Below are 14,990 nucleotides of genomic sequence, written 5' to 3'. Positions count from 1 at the left end.
CTTCCAACATAGAATTGTTTGTGCTTTTGGTAGTCCAAACCTTCGCCAACACAACTCAAAGGCGTCAATTCTTTGGTCTTCCTTATTCATTGTCCAGCTTTCGCACACATATGAAGCGATTGAAAACAGGCTTGGCTCAGACACTCCTTAGTCCTCAAAGTGACGTCTTTGCTTTTTAACACTTTAAAGAGGTCCTTTGCAGCAGATTTGCCCAATACAATACGTCATTTGTTTTCTTGACTGCTGCTTCCGTGGGTGTTGATTGTGGATCCAAGTAAAAGGAAATCCTTGACAACTTCAATCTTTTCTCCATTTATCATGATGTTGCTTACTGGTCCAGTTATGATAATTTTTGTTTTCTTTATGTTGAGGTGTAATCCATACGGAAGGCTGTAGTCTTCAGTGTTCATTAGTAAGTGCTTCAAGTCCTCTTCGTTTTCAGCAAGCAAGTTGTGTCATCTGCATAACGCAAGTTCTTAATGAGTCTTCCTCTAATCCTGATGCCACATTCTTCTTCATATATTCCAGCTTCTGAGATTACTTGCTCAGCATACAGATTGAATAAGTATGGTGATAGGATACAACCCTGATGCACACCTTTTCTCATTTTAAACCATACAGTATCCCCTTGTTCTGTTTGAACAACTCCCTCTTGATCTATGTACAGGTTACTCATGAGCATAATTAAGTGTTCTGGAATTCCCACTCTTTGCAATATTATTTATTATGATCCACACAATCAAGTGACTTTGAATAGTCAATAAAACACAGGTAAACCTCTTTCTGATATTCTCTGCTTTCAGTCAAGATCCATCTGACTTCAGCAATGATATCCCTTGTTCCACGTCCTCTTCTGAATCCAGCTTGAATTTCTGGCAGTTTTCTGTCGATGTACTGCTGCAATCACTTTTGAATGATCTTCAGCAAAATTTTATTTGGGTGTGATATTAATGATATTGTTCGATAATTTTTGCATTCGGCTGGATCACCTTTCTTTGGAATAGGCAGAAATACGGATCTCTTCCAGTAAGTTGGCCAGGTAGCCGTATTCCAAATTTCTTGGCATAGACAGAGTAAACCTTCCAGTGTTGCACTGGCTTGTTGAAACATGTCAGTTGGTATTCCATCAATTCCTGGAACCTTGTTTTTCTCCAGTGTCTTCAGTGCATCTTGAACTTCTTCCTTCAGTACCATCGGTTCTTGATCATATGCTACCTCCTGAAATAATTGAACGTCGACCAATTCTTTTTGGTACAGTTACTCTGTGTATTCCTTCCATCTTCTTTTAACGCTTCCTGTGTCGTGCAGTATTTTGGGCATAGAATCTTTCGATATTGGAACTCTAGGCTTGGATTTTTTTTTTTTCAGTTCTTTCCGCTTGAGAAATGCTGAGTGTGTTCTTCACTTTTGGCTTTTTAACTCCAAGTCTTGGCACATGTCATTATAATACTTTGTCTTTTCAGGCGGCCCTTTGAAATCTTCTGTTCAGCTCTTTTACTTCATAATTTCTTCTGTTCATTTTAGCTACTCAGTGTTCAGGAGCAAGATTCAGAGTCTCTTCTGACATCCATTTTGGTCTTCTCTTTCTTTACTGTCTTTTTAATGACCTCTTGCTTTCTTCACGTATGATGTCCTTGATGTCATTCCACAACTCATCTGGTCTTCAGTCATTAATGTTCAATGCATCAACTTTACTCTTGAGATGGTCTCTAAATTCAGGTAGGATATACTCCAGGTCATACTTTGGCTCTCAAGGACTTGTTCTAATTTTCTTCAGCTTCAACTTGAACTTGCATATGAGCAATTGATGGTCTGTTCCGCATTCTGTCCCTGGCCTTGTTCTGACTGATGATAATGAGCTTTTCCAACATCTTTTTTCCTCAGAAATAGTTGATTTGATTCACATGTATTCCATCTGGCAAAGTCCAGGTGTATAGTCGCCCTTTATGTTGTTGAAAAAAGGTATTTGCAATGAAGAAGTTTTGGTCTTGCAAAATTCTATCATGGGATCTTCTGCATCGTTTCTATCACCAAGGCCATAATTTCCAACTACTGATCCTTCTTTGTTTCCAACTTTCACATTCCAGTCACCAGTAATTATCAATGAATCTTGATTACATGTTCTATCAATTTCAGACTGTGGAAGTTGGTAAAAAATCTTCAATTTCTTCATCTTTTGCCTTAGTGGTTGGTGTGTAAATTTGAATAATACTCTTATTAACTGGTCTTCCTTATAGCCGAATGGATATTATCCTATCACTGACAGCATTGTACATCAGGATAGATCTTAAAATGTTCTTTTTGATGATTAATGCAAAGTCATTCCTCTTCAATTTTTCATTCCTGGCATAGTAGACCATATGATTGTCCAATTCAAAATGGCCAATACCAGTCCATTTCAGCTCACTAATGCCTAGGATATTGATGTTTATGTGTTCCATTTCATTTTTGACAATTTCCAATTTTCCTACGTTCATACTTCGTACAGTCCACGTTGCAATAATTAATGGATGTTTGCAGCTGTTTCTTCTCATTTTGAGTCATGTCACCTCGGCAAATGAAGGTCCCGAAAGATTGACTACATCAACATCATTAAGGTTGACTCTACTTTGAGGAGGCAGCTTTTCCCCAGTTGTCTTTTGAGTGCCTTCCAAACTGAGGGGCTCATCTTCCAGCACTATATCAGACTATGTGCCACTGCTATTCATAAGGTTTTCACTGGCAGACTTTTTTCAGAGTAGACCACCAAGTCTCTTTCTAGTCTGTCTTAGTCTGGAAGCTCAGCTGAAACCTGTCCACCATGGGTGACCCTGCTGGTATTTGAATACTGGTGGCACAGCTTCCAGCATCACAGCAACTCTGAAGCCCCGATAGTACAAGCTGACAGATACGTGTGGGTGAAACATATATGTACATAGAGAGAAATTTATTTCAAGGAAATGGCTCACACAGTTGTGGAGGCATCAAGTCCCAAATCCATGGGTCAGTTGTCGGCTGGAGGCTTTTCCTGACTCATGTGGTTGCAACAGCTACCAAACCAAAAATTGGCAGGTCAGGCAGATGGCTGCTGCTGACGTCCCAAGAACTGGTGGTCAGAGGATGATGAGTTGGATGCAGGATCCAGAGCAAATGAGCTTTGCCAGAACCTCCATATATATTGGAAGCATGCCACACTCAGGGAAGTGCCCCTTATGTCAGATACAAAAAGGGGATAATTACATAATACTGAGAATCATGGCCTAGCCAAATTGACACATAATGTTAACCATCACACTATGATAGCACTTTACTTCAAGCCTAGCACCCGTGGTACAGGAGGAAAGAACATGGGCTTGGAGCTTGGCTCTGGATTCAAATCTTCATTCCACCACCAACCAGCTATTTAACCTATGGCACCTCCTGCAACCTGGGCTTGTTTCCTCTCTGTAAAACTCCAACTTGCAAATTGGTCAAGAATAGATTAGGAACGATTTATGCACTTATTCAACAAATGTTTGATAGGAGCAAAGACTCTTGAACCAGATTACCTGGGTTTGAATTTTTTAAGATTCCAGGTGATTCCAATATACAGCAAAGTTTGGGAACCTCAATTACGGGTTGTACAGTGCAGTGAATTACTTAATGTGTTCCTTCTAGCCTTAGTTTTTGTAACTCCCACCAAATGACTGGGTGAAACTATGCAAATGAGATGCTTGTGGCTCACTAAGGGACTGGTTTGCTTGCTTATAATGTAAATAAGGTGTATGGCACGCTTGTGGGGGTAGGACCATGCAAATAATGTATATGGAACCCTAATGAAGGAATTGGTCAGTATTGCCATCCCAGTAGTCTTAAAGGGAGACACAGAGAGAGAGAGAAGAATCGTAACATGGAAGACAGTGAGAGATGGTGGCATAGCAGTACCAAGAGTTATAGTGGCACAAGATGGCAGGAACCTGGAGACCAGAGTGAGGCTACTGCAGTGGGGCTTGTCAACCCACGGAGCTAAGAGTTGTAACACTTGCCTGAGAAGGGCCCAGCAGCAGAAGGCTCCCAGCCGGGCCTGGTGACAGAAGGCCTCAAGCAGGGCCTGGCAGCAGCCAGGCCCTAGCAGGGTTTGGCAGCAGCAAGGCCCCGTTAGGACCTTGTGACAGAAGGCAAAAAGAAGCTCTCCTGATCAAAGAACTGCATCCTGAGTTATTCCTGTTACTTCCAAGTTGATCCCAATCCCAAGTTGTACGTTACTTCCCTAATAAACCACTTAACTGTAAGTACCTTTCGTGAGTTCTGTGAGACTGTTGCAGCAAATTACTGAACGCAAAGACAGAAGGAAGAGTACTGAAGGGAGGGGAAGTAGTTGATGTTAGAGATGATGGAGTGGTACAGCAGCTTAGAAAAGTTCGACATTACAGATATCTTTAACCTCTGCCTCATAGGAACCAGCTTTGTGCTGATCCTTAAAAAAAAGAAATTATTCATTTAGTTGGTGTCAGAATGGTGGAGTTTGCTGCAGTGTCCCGGACTCACTGGAATATGTGCTTTTGGAATAAGGGGATAAACAGGAGAATGGAGAAACTTCTGGGTTTTGGATGGGATAAAAAACACCCATGGATTGAAGCAACTATTGTGTTGCAATCAATTACCCAAGGCAAAAGCTATTCTTGGGAGTTAGGAACGGTTGATCTAACTCCTGAGGAATTGGCTAGTTGGATGCATATGGAAATGTGGAGTAATAAGGAAAGGGTGAGACATACAATTCCTTGGTTGCTGTTATCAGTAATAGCTGCAAAGGCAGGAAAAAAGAATGTAGGGGCAGATTGTAGCACTGAACCAAACATAGATCCTGTTCTGTTGGAGATACGATCTCTAGCCTCAGGGATGACCTAAGAAGGAAAAATTGTGTTAGAACGGCAAGAAGTATGCCTATGACCGCTGACCACCAAGAAGGTAGTCTGGGAAGAGAATGGGCAAAACCAAGAAACTATTGAAACCAGGGGTATAGTTTAAAGGAGTTACTTCAGTTTGTATATTAGTGTTGTCAGCTTCCTGAAAACCCATCACTAAAATGGATTGTTAGAGCTACTAATTTAGGGGCAGTGTCTTTAGTTTTGAATGTTGCAGAATGGAAGAGTATGTTTGGGTTGATCCAAGACCCACAACTCACTATTGTCACAAATGATAATACAAGATACAGTTAAGCAGCAGGTTAACCCAGAGGGGACCACCAGCCTCGTGAACTGGATAAAATTTACAGTGAGACTTGTTTACCCTGAGAAGGGAAACTGCCCCTCTCCCCCCTCTAAATACCCAATGGAACACTCCAGAGAAAGTAGCTGATGTGTTTCTTATGCAAGTCATGCTGAAATGACCTTATGGTGATTAGGATATTCATCCAATGAGTATGCCCTTTACGCAGGTCATGGCAGATATGGTAATCAAGGAATCCCCTTCTACTTGGGCACCCTATGTAATCTTGCTACTGTGAAACGAAGCAACAATCTGAGAAGCCTTGTCGAATCTGTTGGCACTGCTTCATCACATGGGTCTTACAGATGCAAGAAACATAAGGATGATTCATAGGAGAATAGGAAAAGGCAATGGGGAAAGAACTTACTCCAGAAGGACAAAGATTTTTAAACAGTTACTAAAAAATGGGAAGAATATAGTGGACGTTGATGGAGTTGAGACAAAGATTCTAATACAGCACTACAGGAGGTTGGGTGGACCAACAAAAACTCCTGCAGGTTCCAAAACACTAAGGAGGCCTGAAAATGTCTGTTCTATTCACCTCAGTCAGGGGGAATTTAATGATGGGAAGTCCCATCTAGGACCATTTGAAGCAAGGGTTCAGCTGGTTGATCAAGATAAGGTTTGATGAGGAGACCAGAGTCTTCTGGTCCAGGCCCCAGCAGGAGACCAGAGGCCATATGCACATGTGTGGATGAAATGACTCAAGAGTGGGGAAGAGAACTTCTTGGGGCTCTTGGACACAGGAGCCCAATGTACTGTAATACCAAAACCTGTCAATAAAATCTTCAAGGGGCCTAAGGTTAGATATGGGGATGCAACGGTTGATGGGACTAAGGTGAAAGTTTAGATGAGAAATGGAAGATTCAAACAAATCTTGTATGAAGTAGTTGCATCTCCCTTACATGAACATATTGTTGGTATGGATACTATGTCTAATTGGGGAGCACTCCCTCTAGTTAATATTGTAAAACAGAAGGAGTGTAAGTCTGCCCTTAGGCCAGTATTGTTTGGACATGCTAAATAGGAATCATTAGAATTGCCCAAACCCACTCAGGTTGTTAATTTGAAACAGCAAAGGATATCTGGTGGACAAAAGGAGATTACTGCTTTGATTAAAAACATTCTAAAAGCTGGAGGGTTGGTGCCAACAAATTCTCTGTATAATAGTCCTGTATTGCCCATGAAAAAGGCAGATGGCTCATGGAGGCTGACAGTAGACTATCAAGGCCTAAATAAAGTAGTGCTACCTGTGTCTTCAGCTGTTCCAGACATGATATCAATGGTGCAGAAAATACAGCAAGCTAATGCAGACTGGTACTCAGTGATTGATCTTGCAAATGCCTTTTTCTTCATCCCACTCTCAGAAAAGATCCATCCACAGTTTGCTTTCACATTGGAAGGATCTCAATTGACTTTTACTGTATTGCCACAGGGTTACTTAAATTCACCAGTTTACTGTCATAGTTTGGTTAGAAGAGACTCGGACTTAGTGGAAATCTCAAGGGTAATGACACATCATACTGATGATATTATGTTAATATCAAATGCTGAAGATCAGGCTAAGGTTGATTTGAATACAGTGGTGACCTACATGACCAATAGAGGTCAATAAATCCAGCAAAAATCCAGGGTCCTGCCCAAACAGTGAAATTCTTGGGACTAACTTGGGCAGTGCCACCCATGACATTCTGCAGGCAACCAAAAATAAGTTGCTGTTGCTACCTACCCTCAAGACTAAGAAGGAGGCCCAATGTTTGGTTGGTCTATTGGGATTTCAGAGAAGGAATATTCCACATCTGGGAATTACAAAAAGCGATCTCACTTTCCCTGTATTTAGGCCCTTATGATCCACATTCAGACATGATTTTAGAGGTGTCTGCTACACGTGCTGATGCAGACTGGAACTAATGACAAAAAACTAAGAATGCCACCACATGGCAACAACTGAGATTCTGGACTAGGAAGTTTCCAGATGTTGTAGTATGATATACTCCATTTGAAAGGCAATTACTTGCCTGCTATTGGACATTGATCTTCTATCTGTCTCAATGATAGAAAGACATAAAATCATCATGAGACCTGAAATACCCATAATGTCTTGGGTGGTGTCAGAGAAACACTCTAATAAGGAAGGTGGTATCCAAAATAGTTCCATAATAAAATGGAAGTGGTTCATACAAGAACAAGCAACTGGGGGTAATACAGGGAGACACCCACCATATCCAGGAGCAGGTAGCCTCTTTTCCTGTAGATCCTACCCTGGAACCACCTGAGAAACTGCCGGAGCCCATTGCTACATGAATAGTGCCCTATGAACAATTTTCTGCTGACCAGCAGAAGGCTGCTTGGTTCACAGGTGGCAGTTCCAGGGTACATGGACAGCATGTGATGTGGAAAGCTGCTGCATTAAGAAGTAGATGGAAAGACCCTGTCTAAAGAAGGTAAGAACAGTTCAGCTGAATGGGCTGAACTGCTTGCTCTCTTCCTAGCTGTGATGGAAGAATTGGGCAATGGTGAGAGCCCATATGTTTGGATTTTTACTGATTCATGGGCGGTGGCCAATGGTCTGGGTATATGGTCAGGCAAATGGTCGATGGAAAATTGGACTATTAAAGGGCAAACCCATGTAAGGCATGAACCTATAGAAACCACTCTGGGAATTTAGAGGGTGCATTAGAGTAGGACATGTCGAGGTCCATCAGAAGAACCCACTTCCTCAACTGGATGGAGTTTGGCATTAGTAAGTGGACCTGTTGGAATTCTCATTTGAGGTGGCCACTTGGGTCCATGAAATGAGCGGAGATGGGGGTGCTGCATCAATGCAGAGATGGTCTGAATCTAGGAACATTTCTCTTGCACCCTCTGAGGCATGAAAAACCAATAAGGACTGCTTTGTCTGCCAGCAAGAAAGGAAGAAGTTGCAAATGGCTATGGGGCAGATTCTCCAGGAGGGTGGCCATGGACATAGCTGGCAAGTGGATTATACTGGACTAATGATGCCGGTTGTACCAGGTGGTGACAAATGAGTCCTCACAGGAATAGATACTTACTTTGGACTGGGCTTTGCATACCTTGTGACAGATGCAAATGTCAAAAACACCATTAAGGGATTGGAACAAAAGATACTGTACCAGTTTGGGCCACTGAGTTATATTTCATCAGACCAAGGAACACACAGCCCACAGGGTGCAGCAATGGACCAAGAAACATCATTTTAAATTGACATACCATGTTGCATACCACCCTCAGAGTAACAGTTAGATAGAGAATTGGAATAATCAATTGAAACATTTGTGTCTAAAATAAAGAAAGACAATGGCATGAAGGTCTGGCTCACATGCACACATGAATATGTGCTCATACTCAACATGAGGAGGACAAAGGGAGGATCACCACTGGACAGATTCCTACACTTCGGTTGGGGACCTTGGGAAGAAGGGGTTGGGGAGAATCTGGGTGCCACTGTACAGTCTTCCCAAATCACCTAAAATTGCTTGTTTCTTACCAGGCATTGTGGTCACAGAACTGGGGATATAGCTGTGGGTGCCAGAAGCAGGGGTGATCTCTAAGCAAGAGACTAACTATACCCCTGAACATGTATGCCAGAATTCCCAAGGGCCTAATGAGGTAGATTGTACCTTCCTCCCATCTGGCAAAATTGGGGTTGACAGTGAATACTGCTGTATTGCCTAGTGAGCAAGATAGCCCACTAGTGTTGTACCTATGTAACCTACCCAGCATGAATGGGAGCGGACTGAGTGGGAAGCACTTGCTAGACTGGTGTTGCTACCAGCAATCTGGACTAGCACAGCAGTTGAACCTGATGTCCCTTCCCAAGGTGGAAAAGTTCAGGTAAAAATAAATGACAAATGGAAGGGAGAAATAATAGCTGAAGGCAAAAAAATGAATAAACAGGTTATGCAGTGGGGAAAATCAAACATTATTCTGATACCTCCAGAAAGACTCAGAGCAAGGGAATAATCTTCCCTCAGTTAAATTTTATCAGAAGCCAGACAGAATGAAACCGAGATGACTTTTGGAGAATCTGACCCAATCAAATGGATACCTGCAGCGGATGTGAATAACTGGTACCTGAGTAACCTCACCCAGAGGACTCTTTGCCCTATTTCAGGACTAATTGTTAATAACTGTTTTGGATTGGTAAAATGATTGGAAGGGAAAGTTAATCCTTCAAGAATGAAAGGGCCAATGGCTTGAAGAGCCGGGGGGTGGCCTGCAGTGCAGTTAATTACTTAATATGGCCCTTCTAGTCACAGTTTTTGTAACTTCCACCAAATGACTTGGTGGGGCTATGCAAATGTGGTGCTTGTGGCCCACCAAGGGGACTGGATAGCTAGCTGATAATGTAAATAAACTGCATGGCATTCTTGTGGGGTTGGGACCATTCAAATAAGGTGTATGGAACCCTAACAAGGGTGTTGGTCAGTTTTGTCATCCTGTTAGGCTTAAAGGGAGACACAGAGAGAGAGGAGCTGTAACACTGAAGACAGCAAGAGATGGCTGTGCAGCAGTAGCAAGAACGATAGTGGCAGGAGATGGTAGGAATCAGGAGAACAGCTTGAGAGGGCTGTAGTGGGGCTTGCTGAACCACAGAGCTAAGAGATACAATATTTGCCCGAGAATGCCCCCAGCAGGGCTTGGTGGCAGCAAGGCCCTATCAGGGCCTGGTGTCAGAGGGCAAGAAGAAGCTGTCCTGATGGAAGAACTGCATCCTGAATTATTCCTGTTACTTCCAAGTTGATTCCAATCCTGAGCTGTACCTTGTTACTTCCCTAATAAACCACTTAACTGTAAGTACGGTTCATGAGTTCTGTGAAACTGTTGCTGCGAATTACTGACTCCAAAGTCGGAAGGGAGAGTACTGACGGGATGGGAAGTAGTTGATGTTAGAGATGATGGAGTGGTACAGCAGCTTGGAAAAGCTGAATGTTGCAGACATCTTTAACCTTCGCATCATAGGAACAAATTTTGTGTTGATCCTTATAAAATAAATTGTTCATTTAGGTAAGTACATAGCACAGTGCTAGGACAGTAGTTCCCAAACTTGCCTGCACATTGGAATCACCTGGGAAACTTAAAACTACCGAAGCCTCTGACCCCCAGAAATTGTGATTTAATTGATCTGGGATGTGGCCTGAGCTTCAGTTTTTTTAAAAGATCTTCAGGTTATTCAAGTTTGGGAATCACTGGCCGAGCACATAGCATTTATTAGGTATGATAATTGTAATTACTAATAGTTATCTGATTATCTCTAATGTACTTAACTCTGGTTGCACATTTGATTTATCTGAGGAACTTTGAAAAATATCAGTACCTGGGATCTAGGCATCTACTTTATTTTTTTAAATTTCCCAAGTGATTCAAATATACACCCAGGGTTTTTTGAGAACCAGTGAACTAGGCACATAGGAGATATATGATATGAGCCTACCACATCCTGTACTCAGCCGTCAATAAATGGAAGTTCTTTTTTTTTTTTTTAATAGTATTTTATTTTGTTTTTGGTGATGGTTTACATAGTTTAGGTTCCCATTCAACAGTGTCTACACAAATTGTTCAGTGACATTGGTTACATTCTTCGCAATGTGTGAACATTCTCATATTTCCATTCTGATTGTTCTGTTTCCATTAATCTAGTTTCCCTGCCCCCTTACATTCTCATCTTTGTTTTAAAGTAATTGCTGTCCATTTGGTCTCATATACGTGATTTTTAAAGGAACACAGTATTTATGGGTGATGTTTATTATTTTTTGAAGCAATTTTTTATCGAGCTACAAGGAGACCTCTGGGGTTAGTTTCGGTTCAAGGTTTGAAGAGTATCTCAGGGCAATATCTCAGGGAGTCCTACAATCTCAACCAGTCTAGTAAGTCTGGGGTTTTTTTGTTTGTTTTTTTTTAGGAATTTGAGGTTCTGTTCCAAATTTTTTTCCCATTCTATCAGGGTCCTGATTAGGAAGATCAGTAGTGGTAACTAGGCACCATCTAGTTCTTCTGGTCTCAGAGTAGATAAGCCTGTGGTTTTTGTAGAGTATTTGTCTTATAGACTAGTTTCTTCTTTGAGTCTTGGTTTCTTTGTTTTTCTTTTGCTCCTGACGAGTAAAGACTAATAGTTTTATCTTAGATAGCTGCTTGAACCACAGAGCTAAGAGATGTAATATTTGCCCAAGAAAGCCCCCAGCAGGGCTCGGTGGCAGCAAGGCCTTATCAGGGCCTGGTGACAGAGGGCAAGAGGAAGCTATCCTGATGGAAGAACTGCATCCTGAATTATTCCTGTTACTTCCAAGTTGATTCCAGTCCTGAGTTGTACCCTGTTACTTCTCTAATAAACCACTTAACTATAAATGCAGAGTAAGACTTAAAAGGAGATTCTCAATAACAAAAAAAGGAAATTAGTTGAAATTCAAAACTGGATCAGATGCAAGGAGCAGCAGTGGACAGAAGACATGGTGGGTGATCAGGGTCCCTCATCATGACTTAGTCCCTCTCCCTGTCTTCTCTTTAGTGAAGACAGAAAGTAAACAATTTACCCTTCTTCCCTTCTAAAAACAGCTTGAAGGTGAGACTCTGTTCTTTACCCTGGGTGTATCTGAGAGAGTTCTATACAAACATATTCTCACAAACCAGAATGTTACTCAGGGCATCTGGTTTGGAGAAGATGCCTTAGCCTTGGAGCTGGATGCCTGGAACCTTTCTTCCAGTTAGAGGAAGACAGTTTCTACAATGTCTGTAAATTGGGCATTTTTGCAAATACTATCTCTTTTAATCCCCACGTTACCTCGTGGGATGGGGTCCTATTATTTTCTTTGTTTTATAGATGAGAAAATAGTGTTCATCTGTATGCCAAGTACTATTTGTAACAAGTGCTTCACATATATTTACATATATTCATTTATTCCTCTAAAACCGTATGAAGTATCACCACTTTACAGATGAGAAAACAGATGTACAAAGATGTTAAGGGACTTGCCTGAGGTCACAAAATGAGTATGTGGACTCTGAGTTCTAACTCAGGCTGTCTGATTTCAAATTCCCCACCCTTGACCACTGCCACTGATCCAGGTCACATTGAGCACTTGCTGTTTGTTGGGCCCTGTGCTAAGTAGTTTGTGTGAATTTTTTTAAGACACAAATATGGATACTCCTCAGACATAACCAAGCACCTTTCAACATTGGTTTTCTGGATTCGAAGGCTTAGGACCATAGTCTTACGGGACAACTCAGTCCGTTGGCAAAACGTAGTTCACAAAAGTCATAATCTGCATCCTAGTGAAGTGAGTAGCATTCAAGGTCTTGTCTTAGTTGTCTAGTGCTGCTATAACAGAAACACCACAAGTAAGTGGCTTTAACAGAGAGAAATTTATTCTCTCACAGTTTAGGAGGCTAGGAGTCCAAATTGAGGGTGCCAGCTCTAGGAGAAGGCTTTCTCTCTCTGTCGGCTCTGGGAGAAGGTCCTTGTCATCAATCTTTCTCAGTCAAGGATCTTCTCAGTGCAGGGACCCTGAGTCCAAAGGAAGCACTATTCTCCTGGCTCTTGTTTCTTGGTGGTATGAGGTCCCCACATCTCTCTGCTTACTTCTCTCTTTTATATCCCAGAAGAGATTGACTTAAGACACAACCTAATCTTGTAGATTGAGTCCTGCCTCATTAACATCATAGAGGTAAGATTTACAATACACAGGAAAATCACTTCAGATGACAAAATGGTGGACAATCACACAATACTGGGAATCATGGCCTAGCCAAGTTGATACACATTTTTGGGGGACAAAATTCAATCCATAACAAGCCTTAAAAGCTTGCAAGTGGCCAAGACACAACTACTGGTCTCAACTTTCCAGGAGAAAAACAATAAGAAGGTAACAAAAACCACAGAGAAGAAACGAGTCTACAAGAGCCACAATCTCATCTACCCTGAGATCAGAAGAACTAGATGGTACCTGTTTATCACCCCATTCTGAACAGGGCCACAATAGTTGGTTCCAGATAGAACGGGAGAAAAATATGGAGCAGAACTCAAATTCTTATTTTAAAAAAAAAGCCAGACAAACTGGAACAGTAGAGAACAGAGGACTCCCTGAGACTGTTGCCCTGAGACAATCTTTAAACCCAGAACTGAGTCTATCCCCTGAGATCACCATTTAGTGAAATAGCAGAGTGGCACACAAAATAAAGGATATTACCATAAGATCAGTGCCCTACTTAAAAACCATCAGTATAAGACCAACAGGCTAACAATTTCTCAAAAACAAAGATGAGAAGATTAGGGGCCGGAGAAACTAGAGTACTGGAAATGGAACAATCAAAACACAAAGAGAATGTTGATACATTGTGATAAATGTAACTAATGTCACTGAACAATTTGTGTGGAAATTGTCAAATGGGAACCTATTGTGCTGTGTAAACTTTCACCAAAAACTCAATTAAAAAAGTACTTCGTATGCATTTATATGCACCTCTGGAATCCCTGGGTAGTGCAAACATATAAATCACTTGGCTGCTAACCAAAAGGTTGGTGGTTTGAGTTCAACCAGAGATGCCTTGGAAGAAAGGCCTGATGATCTATTTCCAAAAAAACAGCTATTGAAAACCTTATGGAGCACAGTTTTACTCTGACACACATGTGGCCTCCATGAGTTGGAATCTGCTGGTTGGCAACTTATTTTTTATAAATATATCAAACCCATTGCCGTTGAGTTGATTCCAACTCACAGTGATCCTACAGGACAGAGTAGAATTGCCCATAGTGTTTCTAAGGCTCTAAATCTTTACAGAAGCAAACTGGTGGGCTAGAATCACTGACCTTTTGGTTAGAAGCCAAGTGCTTAACCAGTGTGCAACCAGGGCTCCTTATAGATATATGCATCTCTATAACCTTAAAGGAGGGAGAAATGGCCTCACAGTGAGGAAATGGAGGCTCAGCAAGGTTAGTCAACTTGCTTGAGTTCTCACAGCTGGCAAATGTTAGAGTCCCATTCTCCTAGTCATCTCCTGTCTCTTGCCACAGAAACTGAAGGCCACTAACACAGATCCCACAGCCCAACCCTGACTCCCTGTTAGTGTTCCAGTACGAGGGCAGTGATTCCAATACTGCCTCCTGGAGCTCCCTTACCTCTTCCGCCTCCAACCAGTACCAAGATTATGATTATCTGAATAAGTGGGGCAGACACTTCAAGAAGCTGGTGGACATGTACTGGGGCAACAAGGACAACTAGGCCACCCTGTCTGTATTTCCCTTTCAGCCAAGGACTTGGAGCTTGTCAAGAAGTAGCTTAGCAACTTGGAGGGGAGAGTCCTTAAGTCTGACTGTAAAGGAGTTGGTGTGTAAGCCTTTCAGAATGAAGGGATGTGGGCCGATTGTCTTTAACTCTGAAAACTCTCAACCTAGGTCAGGGTTGCCTTGGAGACCAAATTTCTGGGAATTTCTCACCTGTCATAATATGCTCGGCCCAGTGTCCTGGGCCTGTACAGACCCTGACCCTCCTATGATGACTTTCTCTCTGGAATGGACCCTTTTCCTTAGAAAGAGGCATCTTCTTGCACCTTGATTTTATTATTATTTCTTTCTTTTTTAATGCTATTTTCAAAAAGTTAGAGGCAGGACCTCAACCATCACCTTGGTTCCTTCAGAGCTACTGGGTTTACCGCTCCCTTCCTGCCTCCCTCTCTCACTTTAGCCCCCTGAGACTTCCTATCTCATTTGGGGGATCACTTCATTTTTATACTGAGTGTGTCTGCTTTGC

At 41.9% G+C, this 14,990-nt stretch overlaps 1 pseudogene; it reads left to right on the top strand.

The window, feature by feature from the left end:
- LOC101351296 (cadherin-3-like) overlaps nt 1–14,462 on the top strand; it is an 83,868-nt pseudogene extending 69,406 nt beyond the window's left edge.
- The last annotated feature ends 528 nt before the right edge of the window (nt 14,463–14,990 follow it).

This window comes from Trichechus manatus, unplaced genomic scaffold (assembly GCF_000243295.1).
Source record: "Trichechus manatus latirostris isolate Lorelei unplaced genomic scaffold, TriManLat1.0 scaffold00264, whole genome shotgun sequence".
Lineage (NCBI taxonomy): Eukaryota > Metazoa > Chordata > Mammalia > Sirenia > Trichechidae > Trichechus > Trichechus manatus.
Note: the sequence above shows the minus strand (reverse complement) of the source record. Positions and strands in the feature narration are given on the sequence as shown.